General features: G+C 42.7%; 1 protein-coding gene and 1 non-coding gene across 2 annotated transcripts in view; one reads left to right on the top strand and one right to left on the bottom strand.

Annotated features, from left to right (window-relative positions):
* Nucleotides 1-17,651, bottom strand: part of LOC147272180 (uncharacterized) — a 430,453-nt gene that overhangs the window by 27,620 nt on the left and 385,182 nt on the right. The gene's annotated exons all lie outside the window — the stretch shown is intronic.
* trnae-uuc (transfer RNA glutamic acid (anticodon UUC)) lies at nt 5,291-5,362 on the top strand. Its single transcript has one exon. It is a non-coding gene; the product is annotated as a tRNA-Glu (tRNA).

The raw sequence follows: 17,651 nt of genomic DNA, 5'->3' as shown, positions 1-17,651 counted from the left end.
ACAAAGAAGGGAAACCCTGGATCAGCTGGGTTAGCTCTATCTGGCGTGACTTAGGCAAGTGTGCCAGCAGCCCCCCTAGGTTGCAGAGGGTCTCAGAATTTCTCAATCGGCTGTGCATTAGAGCTTCATCTATGACATCAGTCTCCGCGTTCCCCTCAACTAACGGCCCGGGAGGAGGCACCCCCGACACGGGACCAACCACGCAAACTGACCGCACCACTGGACCCAATCCTGCCACCACTGGGACCGCCCCAGAGTCACGCGCATGGTAGGGCTTCAACAGGTTGACATGGCACAGTTGGGTTGGCCTGCGGCGCTGCGGTGTTGAAATTATATAGTTCTGGTCAGAGATCTTCTTAAGCACCGTATGTGGGCCGGAGAATTTTGCCTGAAATGGAGAAGAAACCAAAGGAAGAAGGGCCAAAACCTGATCACCCGGGGTTAAGACGCGACGCTCTGTCAGACGATCATACAGACCCTTCATCTTACCCTGGGCCGAGGCCAACTTACTTCTTGCCAGCTCACCAGCAGCATACAGCCTGTGTCTGAACCCATTCACATAATCAAGCAAGTTCTCCGGCGGCTCAGAGTCCCTCCAGCCACTAGACACCGCAGCCAACGGGCCCCTCACCGTGTGCGAGAAAACCAGTTCGTTTGGACTGAACCCAGTACTTTCCTGCGTGGCCTCTCTCGCCGCCAGCATCAACCATGGCAGACCGTCCTCCCAGTCCCTACCCAGCTCTGTGCAATAGGCACGTAGGGCTGACTTCAGCGTCTGATGGAAGCGCTCCAAAGCCCCCTGACTTTGAGCATGGTAGGCAGAGCTCTGATTATGTTGTATTCGGAGCTGCTTTAAAACCTGAGAAAACAGGCGAGACGAGAAATTAGAACCCTGATCCGACTGCACAACCCTTGGGATACCAAACACGGAGATGAACTGGGAAAGGGCCCGAACAACAGCCCGGGTCGTAATTGTACGCAGAGGATAAGCGGCTGGGTAACGGGTACTCTGACACATGACCGTCAAAAGGTATGCTGCCCCCGACTTTGAGCGTGGCAGGGGGCCCACACAATCCACTAGTAGATGTTCAAAGGGCTGACTGATGGCTGGGATGGGACATAATGGCACTGGTTTTAAAACCTGATTTGGCTTATCAGTCAACTGACAGGTATGACAGGTCTTTACAAAAGCAGCCACATCCTTCTTCAACAGAGGCCAGAAGAAATGTCTCAGTAACCTGTCGTATGTTTTCCTTACCCCGGCGTGACCTGACTCGTCATGGGCTACCTTCAGCACCGACTGCCTGAGAGTCACCGGCACCACAATCTGCCACACAGGGTCGCCTGGTGAACTCCCATCATGCCGCATCCACTTCCTGACCAGCAGTGAATCCTCCAAGAAATACCCACACACACAGTCATCGCGCTCACTCGTGGGCCGGACCTTCTCAAATAAACCCGTCAAGGACAGGTCCCCCTGCTGCTGTGCCACCAAATCACTGCGCGTTACTGACCCTGGAAAATCAGCCAAAGGAATAGCGAACTTTTCAGAAATTTCTGCCCCATCCACCTGGCCACCAGTGCTAGCCTTGGCCATGGCTCGTGTCACCGCACAGGCGGAAAAGACATCTGGGAAGTCACGCTCCACATTATCAGGTGTTGACCTCAGCAGCGGCACGGACGCCACGACCGGTGGGGGAATGTCAGGCCACACCTGGGCGCCAACCAAATTGTTCCCCAGGACAACAGACACCCCTGGGATCGGCAATGCCGGTCGCACGGCCAATTCAGCAAAGCCCTGGAACAGGTCACACTCCAACCACACCTTGTGCAGTGGAACCCACAACACATTGAGGTCCATCCCCCTAACAGGTACAGAACAACCTGTATCCGTCTCCTCTGAGAGTGGCAGAACCCCAGCCTGAATGAATGAGTCAACCGCCCCCGTGTCTCTCAACACCCGCACTGAAGTTTTGTGGTCACTCTCCGACAGTGAAACAAAACCGTCACCAATGAATGGTTTGTAAGCTGCCAACTCAGGGGGGTAAGAACACGCCTCCCGCAGGGAAACATTGGGCATCGCTTTAGGTGCTGGTGAAACTGGCACAGCAAGGCCAGCCCCCTTCGGCTTACCCAACACAGCAGTCTTAGGTCTGCCATGAAGCACCGGACAGTCCTGCTTCCAATGTCCCTGTTTTCGGCAGTAATGGCAGGTTGTTTCTCTTTCACCGCCACTGCTCACACGCTTACCAGGGCCAGCAACCGGCAGAGTTTTATCTCGTTGACAAAAATAATTTGCACCACCGGCACCACCCCAATTACCTTGACCCCCCAGCGGGAACTCACCAAACCCGCACCTGTGGGTTAGCACATAATCATCCGCCAGAGCGGCAGCCTCTGCCGCAGTCTCTGCCTTCTGTTCACTGATATATGTCGCAACCCGCGTAGGAACAGAGTTTTTTAATTGCTCCAAGACCACCAGGTTACACAACCCGTCAAAGTCACTCACGTTGGAAGCGGAGCACCAGCGGTTAAAATGACACGTCAACTCACGTGCAAACTCCAAGTGACTTTGCTTAACCCCGCGCTTCCAAGATCTGAACCGCAGCCGGTAAGCCTCGGGAACCAGTTCGTAGGCTTTGAGGACTGCCGACTTCACCGATGCGTAACTACGGGAGTCCGCGTCACTCAGCGATGAATACGCCTGGGCTCTTCCCGTTAACACACACTGCAGCATCAGCGTGCGCGCGGAATCGGGCCAGTTGCGCGCCTCAGCCACCCGCTCAAAAAGCGAAAAGAAAAGCTCCGGATCATGCTCCGAAAATTTTGGCAAAAGCCGCAGGTTGCTCAGCACGTCAAAATCATCCGGAGACTCGAAAAGGTAACCGGACGTCCTAGGGCTAGCCTCGGCGGCACGGAGCTTACCCTCGCCAACCAGCGCCAGTCTCACCCGCTCAACCTCCAGCCGGGCCTGCTCGCCCTGCTGGCGCAACCTCTCCTTTTCGAGCTTGAACTTCTCCTGTTCTAACTGCAGTAGGAGAAGTTCCTTCTGCTGCTCGTACGATAAACTCGACGCCGACGGGTTCAACGGCGACTCAACTTCCGGCAGAACACCCTTGTCCTGCAAACTCGCTCTTAACACGGCCTTCACTCGCTGTTTCTGGCCCCGATCATCAACTTCTACATTATAATGCTCAGCAATCCTACACAGCTGCTCCTTGGTGAACAAATCAAGCAAGTCCCCCGAGGGGCAAGCAAAAAAGTCGTCCACTGACGCCATCTTACTGCGAACCTAAGAACGAAGCGCACAAGTGAAGCCCCAACCGGTGCACTGACTGCCGCAGCGCAAGTGAGCAAGCGAACCCCACTAGCTCACTGCCTAGCCGTGTCTACCTACCTAACTCAACCCTGGTCTTCGTGCAGGTACAGGTGGCGGGTAATTACGCACAGTAAACCAGCGGACGAGTAGAGCAACCAGAAACTGGCGACCCACTCGGACCCACGGATGTGCTCCCGAGCATGTAGCTCTAACCACTTTCTCCGCAACACTAAAAGAAAACAACAACCAGGCGAAACCCAAAGGAGCAACGCCTCTTTACCTGGCAGGGGAACACTCGCTCTCCACAAAAGCGCACACAGCCAACACCAGGAACATTCACTTACCTATAGCCGAGCCGTCATGCCCGCGAACAGGACTCCGCGCCCTCCAACACGACGCGGCCACAGCTGGCACTGCGGCCACCGTAGCTCCAGCGACGTCACAAGTGAAACGCACCCGGAAGAGCGCCGAACACTGCCCGACCACCAGGCAGGACAGACAGACGAGCCACAACCAACAAAACTACAAGGCTCCCGGACGAGCCCCCATATGTCACGACCCGGCTCACAGATCGTGACATCGAAGGAGGGAAACGCGGAGTCAACGTCACACACAACTAATAATTTATTATTAACAATGCAAAATCAACACAAGGCAAACCATAACATACAATGGAGTGTGGTTATCAGTAGTGTCAGTGGTGAGTGCGAGTGTGTGCATGAGTGTACAGGGGGTGTATGTGCGCGGTGTGATGGATGCAGAGAACTAAACAAGACATAACTCAAGAAACACAACCATCGCTCTGACGTGGGCCAGGAGGAGTGAGCGAGAGCCTGTCGGCCAGGTTGGCCGCCTGCTTTATAGCTGGGAGACGCCCGGGCCCAGGTGCTCCCAATTAGTCAGCAGCTCCGCCCCGTAAAGCTCCAACCTGGGAAGGGAAGGAAGTCACAAATGATGCCACGCCCCCATGCCCATGACCATGGGGACGTGACAAGTTTAAAGACCAAAGTTGTGAACACACAGAGAAGTAAACCTGTCAAAGCTGCTTCACTTGATGAGAGAAACTGAGGAACTGATAGAAGAGCAACAAAGAAAATGGAGTCAGAAGGTCGTCTTCTTCACCGCTCAGTCACAACACTGACACACACACACACACACACACACACACACACACACAAATAGTTTGTCTTTGAGAGAGGACAAAAAATGTTTGACTGTGCTGACATGAACTTTCATTGTCTAATTTCAGTCTCCTACAAAAGTGTGTGAATGTGGTCGTTGTGGCCGAGTGGTGAAGGCGATGGACTAGAAATCCATTGGGGTCTCCCTGCTCAGGTTGGAGTCCTGCCAACAACGTTAAACTGTTTAAAATTTAAATTTGACGCATTTTTCCTCTACACTGTCCTTCATCACAGCATTTAACATCAGGACTGCTCCCAGATCAGCTCCATGACCTCATCTTTGCACCAGAGTACCGCCCAAGTTCATCAAAAACGGCCAAGCATAAATATATAATATGTATATAATGTGAACACACCTTTACAGGTGCGTTAACGTGCTTAATAATAGAGAATGAGTGAAGGGTGCGTTCAGAGTGGAGTGCAGTACCACAGTCAGGCCAGCAGGTGGGGCTTTCGTTGGTGCTGTCTACCTAATTGCGGTGTCTGTGCTCTGCCAGCAGAGGTCGTGCTTCCCCACCAATCTTCTCGGGTGTCTGAGTGGTGCCGCCATGTTCAGGTCGTAGCAGGAGGACGTAGGTTGGTACTTGGCAGTTCGGACGTAGCGAAAGTCACGTTATGAATGGAGGGCTGAGTTGGAGCAGAGGGGGCAGGATCCTGGGGGTGGACTGTCTTTAGGGGGCTGAGGTGTCTGGTGGTCTTGGTGGACCTTCTGCATCTCAAGCTGAGACCACAGAGTCCTGTGTTCTTGAGTCATTGTCTATAGTCTCTGTTGTTGGAGAGCTCAGTGTGGTCCCTGATGGTCTAGTGGCTAGGATTCGGCGCTTTCACCGCCGCGGCCCGGGTTCGATTCCCGGTCAGGGAATGAGTTATTTAGAGGTTGAGGGAGAGGTGATCAGGTGGTCCACATGATGGTGGAGGTGATGAACTGTGAGTCCATCATGGCTCCACTCTCACCCCCATTGTAGTGTTCTTGGTTCACTCTGCCATGGCCCCATGTTGAAGGGTGACTGTCTCATTCAGGTCCAACCCTTTGTTAGACTCTATTAAGTCACTGACTCCCAAACTCTGTAATCCTCCTTAGTAGCTTTGGTTATTGATGATCTGCAATGGTTCGTGGGGGTGGAGCCTATCCCTCAGGTGAGGGGCGGGGTTTATCCTGGACAGGTCACCAGTCCATGGCAGGGCCATCACATAGAGACAGATTGATTATAAAAATGTTCATCCCCAGTTTGAAGTTAGAGACAGGATTTAAGTGTGGAAGGTTTTTGTATCTTCAATTTAATTCTGAGTGTTGTAAACTGTTTCTAACAAACTCTACTGTTGAACAGTCAAAATGTTTTCTAACCAAGCTGGATGCTCTCATATACTTTTTAAAGTTGAGTTTCTCTCACATCCTCCTGAGATCAAAGACAGAATTCTAGGTACAAATAAATACACTATCAAAGCCCTGATGACATCATCATCAATTCTGACTTTGATCTGGAGGCTCTTGCTTTCTTGCTTCAAATAAAAAACGTTGTTCCAGGGAAAAGTCTGCACATAAACACACACACACACACACACACGCACACGCACACGCACACGCACACGCACAGCCTGTCTTCAGTATAAAATGGTCTGTCACGTTCTCTCACGTTGGAAGATTTCTCTGACTCCATTGTGAATAAAGAGATTCTTCATCTGCCACCTGAGTCTTGATCCACTGATTCCTCTGATCCACCTCTTTCTGATCCAACAAGGCTGACATGGATCAGGTGGGTCCATGTCATCCAATCAGGAGGTTTCTCCTCTCAGTTAATTTTCTTCATCCCAGTTTAGATTGATTCTTCTCAGCCTCATGAAGGAGCATCTGATCAGGTGTTTGGCTGCTTGTTGGTTGTAATTCCATAGATTTTAATCTCAGATGTTATAGAATTAATAAGAACATCTTAAAGACCTTTGTCCAACACTTGAAACTCTCCTGTCTGTGGAGGCCCAACTGGCCTTTGGTAGTGAGGTGGTGGATGCATGTGAATGAAATGAGGCTGGTGTTGCTGTGAGGAGCCACTAGAGGGAGACACCTGTCGTTCCTCCCAGCTGACAACGAGGCTTCACAGCTGCATTGGAAGCTGTCCTTTATTGGTCCCAACTGTCTTGAGCTCAGGGGCCAAACTCACCAACAACACTTCCTCCTGGTCATGTGGTCTGTTTGTCAGGAGATTCAATCCAAAGTTGTTGACACACAAGAGAAGAAAACACGTCAAAGTTTGTTCATTTTTATGAATCAAACTGAAAATGAACAGAAGAGTGACAGTGAAAATGGATTCAAAAATAATGAATAATCATGAATAATGAATAAATGCTCAGAATTTACTGGCATTTGACTGCATTTTGTGGTTAATCAGTAGATGAAAGAGGAACATATATATTCTATACATGTGATGTACGTACGTGGCTGTGGACAAAAGCGTCTGCTCAATGAAATTGTAGGATTGTAGACTTCTATAAATGTAGAATATAATTGTAGAAATGCTCTCTCTCACCACCCCCAACGTCTGTGCCAGGGTCTCTGGCCAGTGGTCAATGGCTCATATCACCTGCCCAGGATGGATCCAGCTTGCTTGTCTTTGTAATTCTGCACTTATTAGAGACCTGGAAACAAAGGAATGCTGAAAAAGAGAAAATAGGACCTCACACAAATGGGCTTGTGACAGAAATTAAGATCATTTTGTGAATATCCATCCTCTTCAAATGTGTGTGTGAATGTGGTCGTTGTGGCTGAGTGGTGAAGGCGATGGACTAGAAATCCATTGGGGTGTCCCTGCTCAGGTTGGAGTCCTGCCAGCAACGTTAAACTGTTGATGTTCTATGTCAGGGTGAACGTCCTACCTGTGCCTGATTCAGTGTGGTGGCTCACACCTGAATTTATCCAAACTAGCTAACTTCTTAACGCCAATCTACACAGTTTGAATCATCAAAACCTCAAACTGCAGTAAGAATTTTCAATTCTCTCATCCACAACAATCCTCATCAATAAAATCTGGAAGAAGGAACCGCAGAAAGTCTGCAGGAGAACGTAGACGAGTGCTGCCACCGACCCGTCATGGGGAGGACCGGTAACGTGGTGACCCCACTTCCCAAAAGAAGCCGACCGTCCAGCGCACCCTCATCACCCAATAAGGACCTCGGGGACATCCTGGACTCAGTTGACAGGAAACTAACAAGTTTCGATGCTGGACTCTCTCGTGGAAATCCTCCACAAAGAGCCTCCATGAGTCTCTGGAACTCAGCCAGCAAAAGGTGGCTTCACTGGCCGCTAAAAATCAAGCCCTTCAAGCCTCCAGCCTCCCATCACTGTTTCCTCCCTCTCAAATATGTATCCTGAAATATGGATTTGAGTCTTTAGATGCTGTAACGTCCAAAGATCATATTCTTATTGACCCTCCCCCTTCTTTGTTCCACCATGGAAAGAGGAGAACTCTATTCTAGTTTAGTGGATGAACATAGAGGGACTACACCTGGATCTCTGTGTTTAACAAACAATTGAGTTAAACATCAGGAGTCATGAGTTTGCTCAAAACTATTGACTTGGAGTGAGTTCAATGAGTTTATAGCTAACAATTCTCCATCAGCAGCACATCCTGCAACAGTGGTGATAAAAACCTTCCTTTTAACAGGCAGGAACCTCGAGCAGATCCAGGATCAGTGGGGACGAGGTTACAAACAAAGGTACCTCAAAACCTCAAAACAGTGATGTCGGAAGAATTGCTCATGATCTCAAAATGATGCGACAGTAATGGAGAAAGAGTTGCTAATGAACTCAAAATAATGCTACAATGATGTTGTAAAAATTGCTAATGAACTCAAAATGATGCTAACAGTAATGTAGTGAAAGTTTCGAATAACCTCAAAGTAATGCTGACAGTGATGTAGTAAGAGTTGCTACGAACCTCAAAATAATGCGACAGTGATGTTGGAAACATTGCCAATGATCTCAAAATGATGCGACAGTGATGTAGTAAGAATTACTAATGAACTCAAAATGATGCTAACAGTAATGTAGTGATAGTTGCTAATAAACTCAGTGATTCTTTCAGTAATGAAGTGAAAGTTTCGAACAACCTCAAAGTGATGCTGACAGTCATGTGGTAAGAGTTGCTACTAACCACAAAATAATGATACAGTGATGTCGGAAGAATTGCTAATGAACTCAAAATGATGCGAACAGTAATGTAGTGAAAGTTTCGAATAACCTCAAAGTAATGCTGACAGTGATGTAGTAACAGTTGCTACGAACCTCCAAAAAATGCGACAGTCATTTAGTAAGAGTTGCTAATGAACTCAATTTAATGCTACAGTGATGTTGTGAGAATTGCTCAACAACTCAAAATTATGCTAACAGTAATGTAGTGATAGTTGCTAATAAACTCAAAGTGATGCTGACAGTAATGTAGTAAGAGTTGCTACGAACCTCAAAATATTGCGACAGTGATGTCGGAAGAATTGCTAATGATCTCAAAATGATGCGACAGTGATGTAGTAAGAATTGCTAATGAACTCAAAATGATGCTAACAGTAATGTAGTGAGAGTTGCTAATAAACTCAGTGATGCTGACAGTAATGTAGTAAGAGTTACTAATAACCTCAAAATAATGCTACAGTGATGTCGTAGGAATTGCTAATGAACTCAAAATAATGCGAAAGTAATGTCGGAAGAATTGCTAATGATCTCAAAATGATGCTACAGTGATGTAATAAGAATTGCTAATGAACTCAAAATGATGCTAAGAGTAATGTAGTGATAGTTGCTAATAAAATCAGTGATGCTGACAGTCATGTAGTGAGAGTTGCTTCGAACGTAAATAATGCGACAGTGATGTTGGAAGAATTGCTAATGATCTCAAAATGTTGCGACAGTGATGGAGTAAGAATTGCGAATAAACTCAAAATGATGCTCACAGTAATGTAGTGATAGTTGCTCATGATCTCAAAGTGATGCTGACAGAAATGTAGTAAGTGTTTCGAACAACCTATAAGTGATGCTGACAGTCATGTAGTAAGAGTTGCTACTTACCACAAAATAATACTACAGTGATGTCGGAAGAATTGCTAAAGATCTCAAAATGATGCGACAGTGATGGAGTGAAAGTTTCGAATAACCTCAAAGTCATGCTGACAGTCATGTACTAAGAGTTGCTACGAATCTAAAAATAATGCGACAGTAATGTAGTAAAAGTTGCTATGAACCTCAAAATATTGCGACAGTGATGTCGGAAGAATTGCTAATGAACTCAAGATGATGCTAACAGTAATGGAGTGAAACTTTCGAATAACCTCAAAGTGATGCTGACAGCCTTTTAGTAAGAGTTGCTAATGAACTCAATTTAATGCTACAGTGATGTCGTGAGAATTTCTCAACAACTCAAAATGATGCTAACAGTAATGTAGTGATAGTTGCTAATAAACTCAAAGTGATGCTGACAGTAATGTAGTAAGAGTTGCTACGAACCTCAAAATAATGCAACAGTAATGTAGTAAGAGTTGCTACGAACCTCAAAATAATGCAACAGTAATGTAGTAAGAGTTGCTACGAACCTCAAAATATTGCGACAGTGATGTCGGAAGAATTGCTAATGGTCTCAAAATGATGCGACAGTGATGTAGAAAGAATTGCTAATGATCTCAAAATGATGCTAAAAGTAATGTAGTGATACTTGCTAATCAACTCAGTGATGCTTACAGTAATGTAGTAAGAGTTGCTACGAACCTCAAAATAATGTGACAGTGATGTCAGAAGAATTGCTAATGATCTCAAAATGATGCGACAGTGATTTAGTAAGAATTGCTAATGAACTCAAAATGATGCTAACAGTAATGGAGTGAACGTTTCGAATAACCTCAAAGTGATGCTGACAGTCATGTACTAAGAGTTGCTACGAACCGAAAAATAATGCGACAGTAATGTAGTTAAAGTTGCTACGAACCTAAAAATAAATACGACAGTGATGTCGAAAGAATTGCTAATGAACTCAAGATGATGCGACAGTGATGGAGTGAAAGTTTCGAATAACCTCAAAGTCATGCTGACAGTCATGTACTAAGAGTTGCTACGAATCTAAAAATAATGCGACAGTAATGTAGTAAAAGTTGCTACGAACCTCAAAATATTGCGACAGTGATGTCGGAAGAATTGCTAATGAACTCAAGATGATGCTAACAGTAATGGAGTGAAACTTTCGAATAACCTCAAAGTGATGCTGACAGCCTTTTAGTAAGAGTTGCTAATGAACTCAATTTAATGCTACAGTGATGTCGTGAGAATTTCTCAACAACTCAAAATGATGCTAACAGTAATGTAGTGATAGTTGCTAATAAACTCAAAGTGATGCTGACAGTAATGTAGTAAGAGTTGCTACGAACCTCAAAATAATGCAACAGTAATGTAGTAAGAGTTGCTACGAACCTCAAAATAATGCAACAGTAATGTAGTAAGAGTTGCTACGAACCTCAAAATATTGCGACAGTGATGTCGGAAGAATTGCTAATGAACTCAAAATGATGCTAACAGTAATGGAGTGAAACTTTCGAATAACCTCAAAGTGATGCTGACAGTCATGTAGTAAGTGTTGCTACGAACCTCAAAATATTGCGACAGTAATGTCGGAAGAATTGCTAATGAACTCAAAATGATGCTAACAGTAATGTAGTGAGAGTTGCTAATAAACTCAGTGATGCTGACAGTAATGTAGTAAGAGTTACTAATAACCTCAAAATAATGCTACAGTGATGTCGTAGGAATTGCTAATGAACTCAAAATAATGCGAAAGTAATGTCGGAAGAATTGCTAATGATCTCAAAATGATGCTACAGTGATGTCATAAGAATTGCTAATGAACTCAAAATGATGCTAAGAGTAATGTAGTGATAGTTGCTAATAAAATCAGTGATGCTGACAGTCATGTAGTGAGAGTTGCTTCGAACGTAAATAATGCGACAGTGATGTTGGAAGAATTGCTAATGATCTCAAAATGTTGCGACAGTGATGGAGTAAGAATTGCGAATAAACTCAAAATGATGCTAACAGTAATGTAGTGATAGTTGCTCATGATCTCAAAGTGATGCTGACAGAAATGTAGTAAGTGTTTCGAACAACCTATAAGTGATGCTGACAGTCATGTAGTAAGAGTTGCTACTTACCACAAAATAATACTACAGTGATGTCGGAAGAATTGCTAAAGATCTCAAAATGATGCGACAGTGATGGAGTGAAAGTTTCGAATAACCTCAAAGTCATGCTGACAGTCATGTACTAAGAGTTGCTACGAATCTAAAAATAATGCGACAGTAATGTAGTAAAAGTTGCTACGAACCTCAAAATATTGCGACAGTGATGTCGGAAGAATTGCTAATGAACTCAAGATGATGCTAACAGTAATGGAGTGAAACTTTCGAATAACCTCAAAGTGATGCTGACAGCCTTTTAGTAAGAGTTGCTAATGAACTCAATTTAATGCTACAGTGATGTCGTGAGAATTTCTCAACAACTCAAAATGATGCTAACAGTAATGTAGTGATAGTTGCTAATAAACTCAAAGTGATGCTGACAGTAATGTAGTAAGAGTTGCTACGAACCTCAAAATAATGCAACAGTAATGTAGTAAGAGTTGCTACGAACCTCAAAATAATGCAACAGTAATGTAGTAAGAGTTGCTACGAACCTCAAAATATTGCGACAGTGATGTCGGAAGAATTGCTAATGGTCTCAAAATGATGCGACAGTGATGTAGAAAGAATTGCTAATGAACTCAAAATGATGCTAACAGTAATGGAGTGAAACTTTCGAATAACCTCAAAGTGATGCTGACAGTCATGTAGTAAGTGTTGCGACGAACCTCAAAATATTGCGACAGTGATGTCGGAAGAATTGCTAATGAACTCAAAATGATGCTAACAGTAATGTAGTGATACTTGCTAATCAACTCAGTGATGCTTACAGTAATGTAGTGAGTGTTTCGAATAACCTCAAAGTGATGCTGACAGTCATGTAGTAAGAGTTGCTACGAACCTCAAAATATTGCGACAGTGATGTCGGAAGAATTGCTAATGAACTCAAGATGATGCTAACAGTAAGGTAGTGATAGTTGCTAAGAAACTCAGTGATGCTTACAGTAATGTAGTAAGAGTTTCGAACAACCTCAAAGTGATGCTGACAGTCATGTACTAAGAGTTGCTACGAACCTCAAAATAATAAGACAGTAATGTAGTTAAAGTTGCTACGAACCTAAAAATAAATACGACAGTGATGTCGGAAGAATTGCTAATGAACTCAAGATGATGCTAACAGTCATGTAGTGATAGTTGCTAAGAAACTCAGTGATGCTTACAGTAATGTAGTAAGAGTTGCTACGAACCTTAAAATAATGCAACAGTAATGTAGTAAGACTTGCTACGAACCTCAAAATAATGTGACAGTGATGTCAGAAGAATTGCTAATGATCTCAAAATGATGCGACAGTGATTTAGTAAGAATTGCTAATGAACTCAAAATGATGCTAACAGTAATGGAGTGAACGTTTCGAATAACCTCAAAGTGATGCTGACAGTCATGTAGTAAGTGTTGCTACGAACCTCAAAATATTGCGACAGTGATGTCGGAAGAATTGCTGATGACCTCAAAATGATGCTAACAGTAATGTAGTGAGAGTTGCTAATAAACTCAGTGATGCTGACAGTAATGTAGTAAGAGTTACTAATAACCTCAAAATAATGCTACAGTGATGTCGTAGGAATTGCTAATGAACTCAAAATAATGCGAAAGTAATGTCGGAAGAATTGCTAATGATCTCAAAATGATGCTACAGTGATGTCATAAGAATTGCTAATGAACTCAAAATGATGCTAAGAGTAATGTAGTGATAGTTGCTAATAAAATCAGTGATGCTGACAGTCATGTAGTGAGAGTTGCTTCGAACGTAAATAATGCGACAGTGATGTTGGAAGAATTGCTAATGATCTCAAAATGTTGCGACAGTGATGGAGTAAGAATTGCTAATAAACTCAAAATGATGCTAAAAGTAATGTAGTGATAGTTGCTCATGATCTCAAAGTGATGCTGACAGAAATGTAGTAGGTGTTTCGAACAACCTCAAAGTGATGCTGACAGTCATGTAGTAAGAGTTGCTACTTACCACAAAATAATACTACAGTGATGTCGGAAGAATTGCTAAAGATCTCAAAATGATGCGACAGTGATGGAGTGAAAGTTTCGAATAACCTCAAAGTCATGCTGACAGTCATGTACTAAGAGTTGCTACGAATCTAAAAATAATGCGACAGTAATGTAGTAAAAGTTGCTACGAACCTCAAAATATTGCGACAGTGATGTCGGAAGAATTGCTAATGAACTCAAGATGATGCTAACAGTAATGGAGTGAAACTTTCGAATAACCTCAAAGTGATGCTGACAGCCTTTTAGTAAGAGTTGCTAATGAACTCAATTTAATGCTACAGTGATGTCGTGAGAATTTCTCAACAACTCAAAATGATGCTAACAGTAATGTAGTGATAGTTGCTAATAAACTCAAAGTGATGCTGACAGTAATGTAGTAAGAGTTGCTACGAACCTCAAAATAATGCAACATTAATGTAGTAAGAGTTGCTACGAACCTCAAAATAATGCAACAGTAATGTAGTAAGAGTTGCTACGAACCTCAAAATATTGCGACAGTGATGTCGGAAGAATTGCTAATGGTCTCAAAATGATGCGACAGTGATGTAGAAAGAATTGCTAATGAACTCAAAATGATGCTAACAGTAATGGAGTGAAACTTTCGAATAACCTCAAAGTGATGCTGACAGTCATGTAGTAAGTGTTGCTACGAACCTCAAAATATTGCGACAGTGATGTCGGAAGAATTGCTAATGAACTCAAAATGATGCTAACAGTAATGTAGTGATACTTGCTAATCAACTCAGTGATGCTTACAGTAATGTAGTGAGTGTTTCGAATAACCTCAAAGTGATGCTGACAGTCATGTAGTAAGAGTTGCTACGAACGTCAAAATATTGCGACAGTGATGTCGGAAGAATTGCTAATGAACTCAAGATGATGCTAACAGTAAGGTAGTGATAGTTGCTAAGAAACTCAGTGATGCTTACAGTAATGTAGTAAGAGTTTCGAACAACCTCAAAGTGATGCTGACAGTCATGTACTAAGAGTTGCTACGAACCTCAAAATAAAAAGACAGTAATGTAGTTAAAGTTGCTACAAACCTAAAAATAAATACGACAGTGATGTCGGAAGAATTGCTAATGAACTCAAGATGATGCTAACAGTCATGTAGTGATAGTTGCTAAGAAACTCAGTGATGCTTACAGTAATGTAGTAAGAGTTGCTACGAACCTTAAAATAATGCAACAATAATGTAGTAAGACTTGCTACGAACCTCAAAATAATTTGACAGTGATGTCAGAAGAATTGCTAATGATCTCAAAATGATGCGACAGTGATTTAGTAAGAATTGCTAATGAACTCAAAATGATGCTAACAGTAATGGAGTGAACGTTTCGAATAACCTCAAAGTGATGCTGACAGTCATGTACTAAGAGTTGCTACGAACCTCAAAATAATGCGACAGTAATGTAGTTAAAGTTGCTACGAACCTAAAAATAAATACGACAGTGATGTCGAAAGAATTGCTAATGAACTCAAGATGATGCTAACAGTAATGGAGTGAAACTTTCGAATAACCTCAAAGTGATGCTGACAGCCTTTTAGTAAGAGTTGCTAATGAACTCAATTTAATGCTACAGTGATGTCGTGAGAATTTCTCAACAACTCAAAATGATGCTAACAGTAATGTAGTGATAGTTGCTAATAAACTCAAAGTGATGCTGACAGTAATGTAGTAAGAGTTGCTACGAACCTCAAAATAATGCAACAGTAATGTAGTAAGAGTTGCTACGAACCTCAAAATAATGCAACAGTAATGTAGTAAGAGTTGCTACGAACCTCAAAATATTGCGACAGTGATGTCGGAAGAATTGCTAATGGTCTCAAAATGATGCGACAGTGATGTAGTAAGAATTGCTAATGAACTCAAAATGATGTTAACAGTAATGGAGCGAAACTTTCGAATAACCTCAAAGTGATGCTGACAGTCATGTAGTAAGTGTTGCTACGAACCTCAAAATATTGCGACAGTGATGTCGGAAGAATTGCTGATGAACTCAAAATGATGCTAAGAGTAATGTAGTGAGAGTTGCTAATAAACTCAGTGATGCTGACAGTAATGTAGTAAGAGTTACTAATAACCTCAAAATAATGCTACAGTGATGTCGTAGGAATTGCTAATGAACTCAAAATAATGCGAAAGTAATGTCGGAAGAATTGCTAATGATCTCAAAATGATGCTACAGTGATGTCATAAGAATTGCTAATGAACTCAAAATGATGCTAAGAGTAATGTAGTGATAGTTGCTAATAAAATCAGTGATGCTGACAGTCATGTAGTGAGAGTTGCTTCGAACGTAAATAATGCGACAGTGATGTTGGAAGAATTGCTAATGATCTCAAAATGTTGCGACAGTGATGGAGTAAGAATTGCTAATAAACTCAAAATGATGCTAAAAGTAATGTAGTGATAGTTGCTCATGATCTCAAAGTGATGCTGACAGAAATGTAGTAAGTGTTTCGAACAACCTCAAAGTGATGCTGACAGTCATGTACTAAGAGTTGCTACGAACCTCAAAATAATGCGACATTAATGTAGTTAAAGTTGCTACGAACCTAAAAATAAATACGACAGTGATGTCGAAAGAATTGCTAATGAACTCAAGATGATGCTAACAGTAATGGAGTGAAACTTTCGAATAACCTCAAAGTGATGCTGACAGCCTTTTAGTAAGAGTTGCTAATGAACTCAATTTAATGCTACAGTGATGTCGTGAGAATTTCTCAACAACTCAAAATGATGCTAACAGTAATGTAGTGATAGTTGCTAATAAACTCAAAGTGATGCTGACAGTAATGTAGTAAGAGTTGCTACGAACCTCAAAATAATGCAACAGTAATTTAGTAAGAGTTGCTACGAACCTCAAAATAATGCAACAGTAATGTAGTAAGAGTTGCTACGAACCTCAAAATATTGCGACAGTGATGTCGGAAGAATTGCTAATGGTCTCAAAATGATGCGACAGTGATGTAGTAAGAATTGCTAATGAACTCAAAATGATGCTAACAGTAATGGAGTGAAACTTTCGAATAACCTCAAAGTGATGCTGACAGTCATGTAGTAAGAGTTGCTAATGAACTCAAAATAATGCAACAGTAATGTAGTAAGAGTTGCTACGAACCTCAAAATATTGCGACAGTGATGTCGGAAGAATTGCTAATGGTCTCAAAATGATGCGACAGTGATGTAGAAAGAATTGCTAATGAACTCAAAATGATGCTAACAGTAATGGAGTGAAACTTTCGAATAACCTCAAAGTGATGCTGACAGTCATGTAGTAAGTGTTGCTACGAACCTCAAAATATTGCGACAGTGATGTCGGAAGAATTGCTAATGAACTCAAAATGATGCTAACAGTAATGTAGTGATACTTGCTAATCAACTCAGTGATGCTTACAGTAATGTAGTGAGTGTTTCGAATAACCTCAAAGTGATGCTGACAGTCATGTAGTAAGAGTTGCTACGAACGTCAAAATATTGCGACAGTGATGTCGGAAGAATTGCTAATGAACTCAAGATGATGCTAACAGTAAGGTAGTGATAGTTGCTAAGAAACTCAGTGATGCTTACAGTAATGTAGTAAGAGTTTCGAACAACCTCAAAGTGATGCTGACAGTCATGTACTAAGAGTTGCTACGAACCTCAAAATAAAAAGACAGTAATGTAGTTAAAGTTGCTACAAACCTAAAAATAAATACGACAGTGATGTCGGAAGAATTGCTAATGAACTCAAGATGATGCTAACAGTCATGTAGTGATAGTTGCTAAGAAACTCAGTGATGCTTACAGTAATGTAGTAAGAGTTGCTACGAACCTTAAAATAATGCAACAATAATGTAGTAAGACTTGCTACGAACCTCAAAATAATTTGACAGTGATGTCAGAAGAATTGCTAATGATCTCAAAATGATGCGACAGTGATTAAGTAAGAATTGCTAA

Source organism: Aulostomus chinensis, chromosome 1 (assembly GCF_037954235.1).
Source record: "Aulostomus chinensis isolate RoL2024-O1b breed Wild chromosome 1, RoL_Achi_v1.0, whole genome shotgun sequence".
Lineage (NCBI taxonomy): Eukaryota > Metazoa > Chordata > Actinopteri > Syngnathiformes > Aulostomidae > Aulostomus > Aulostomus chinensis.
This window is presented reverse-complemented; position numbering and strand designations above follow the sequence as displayed.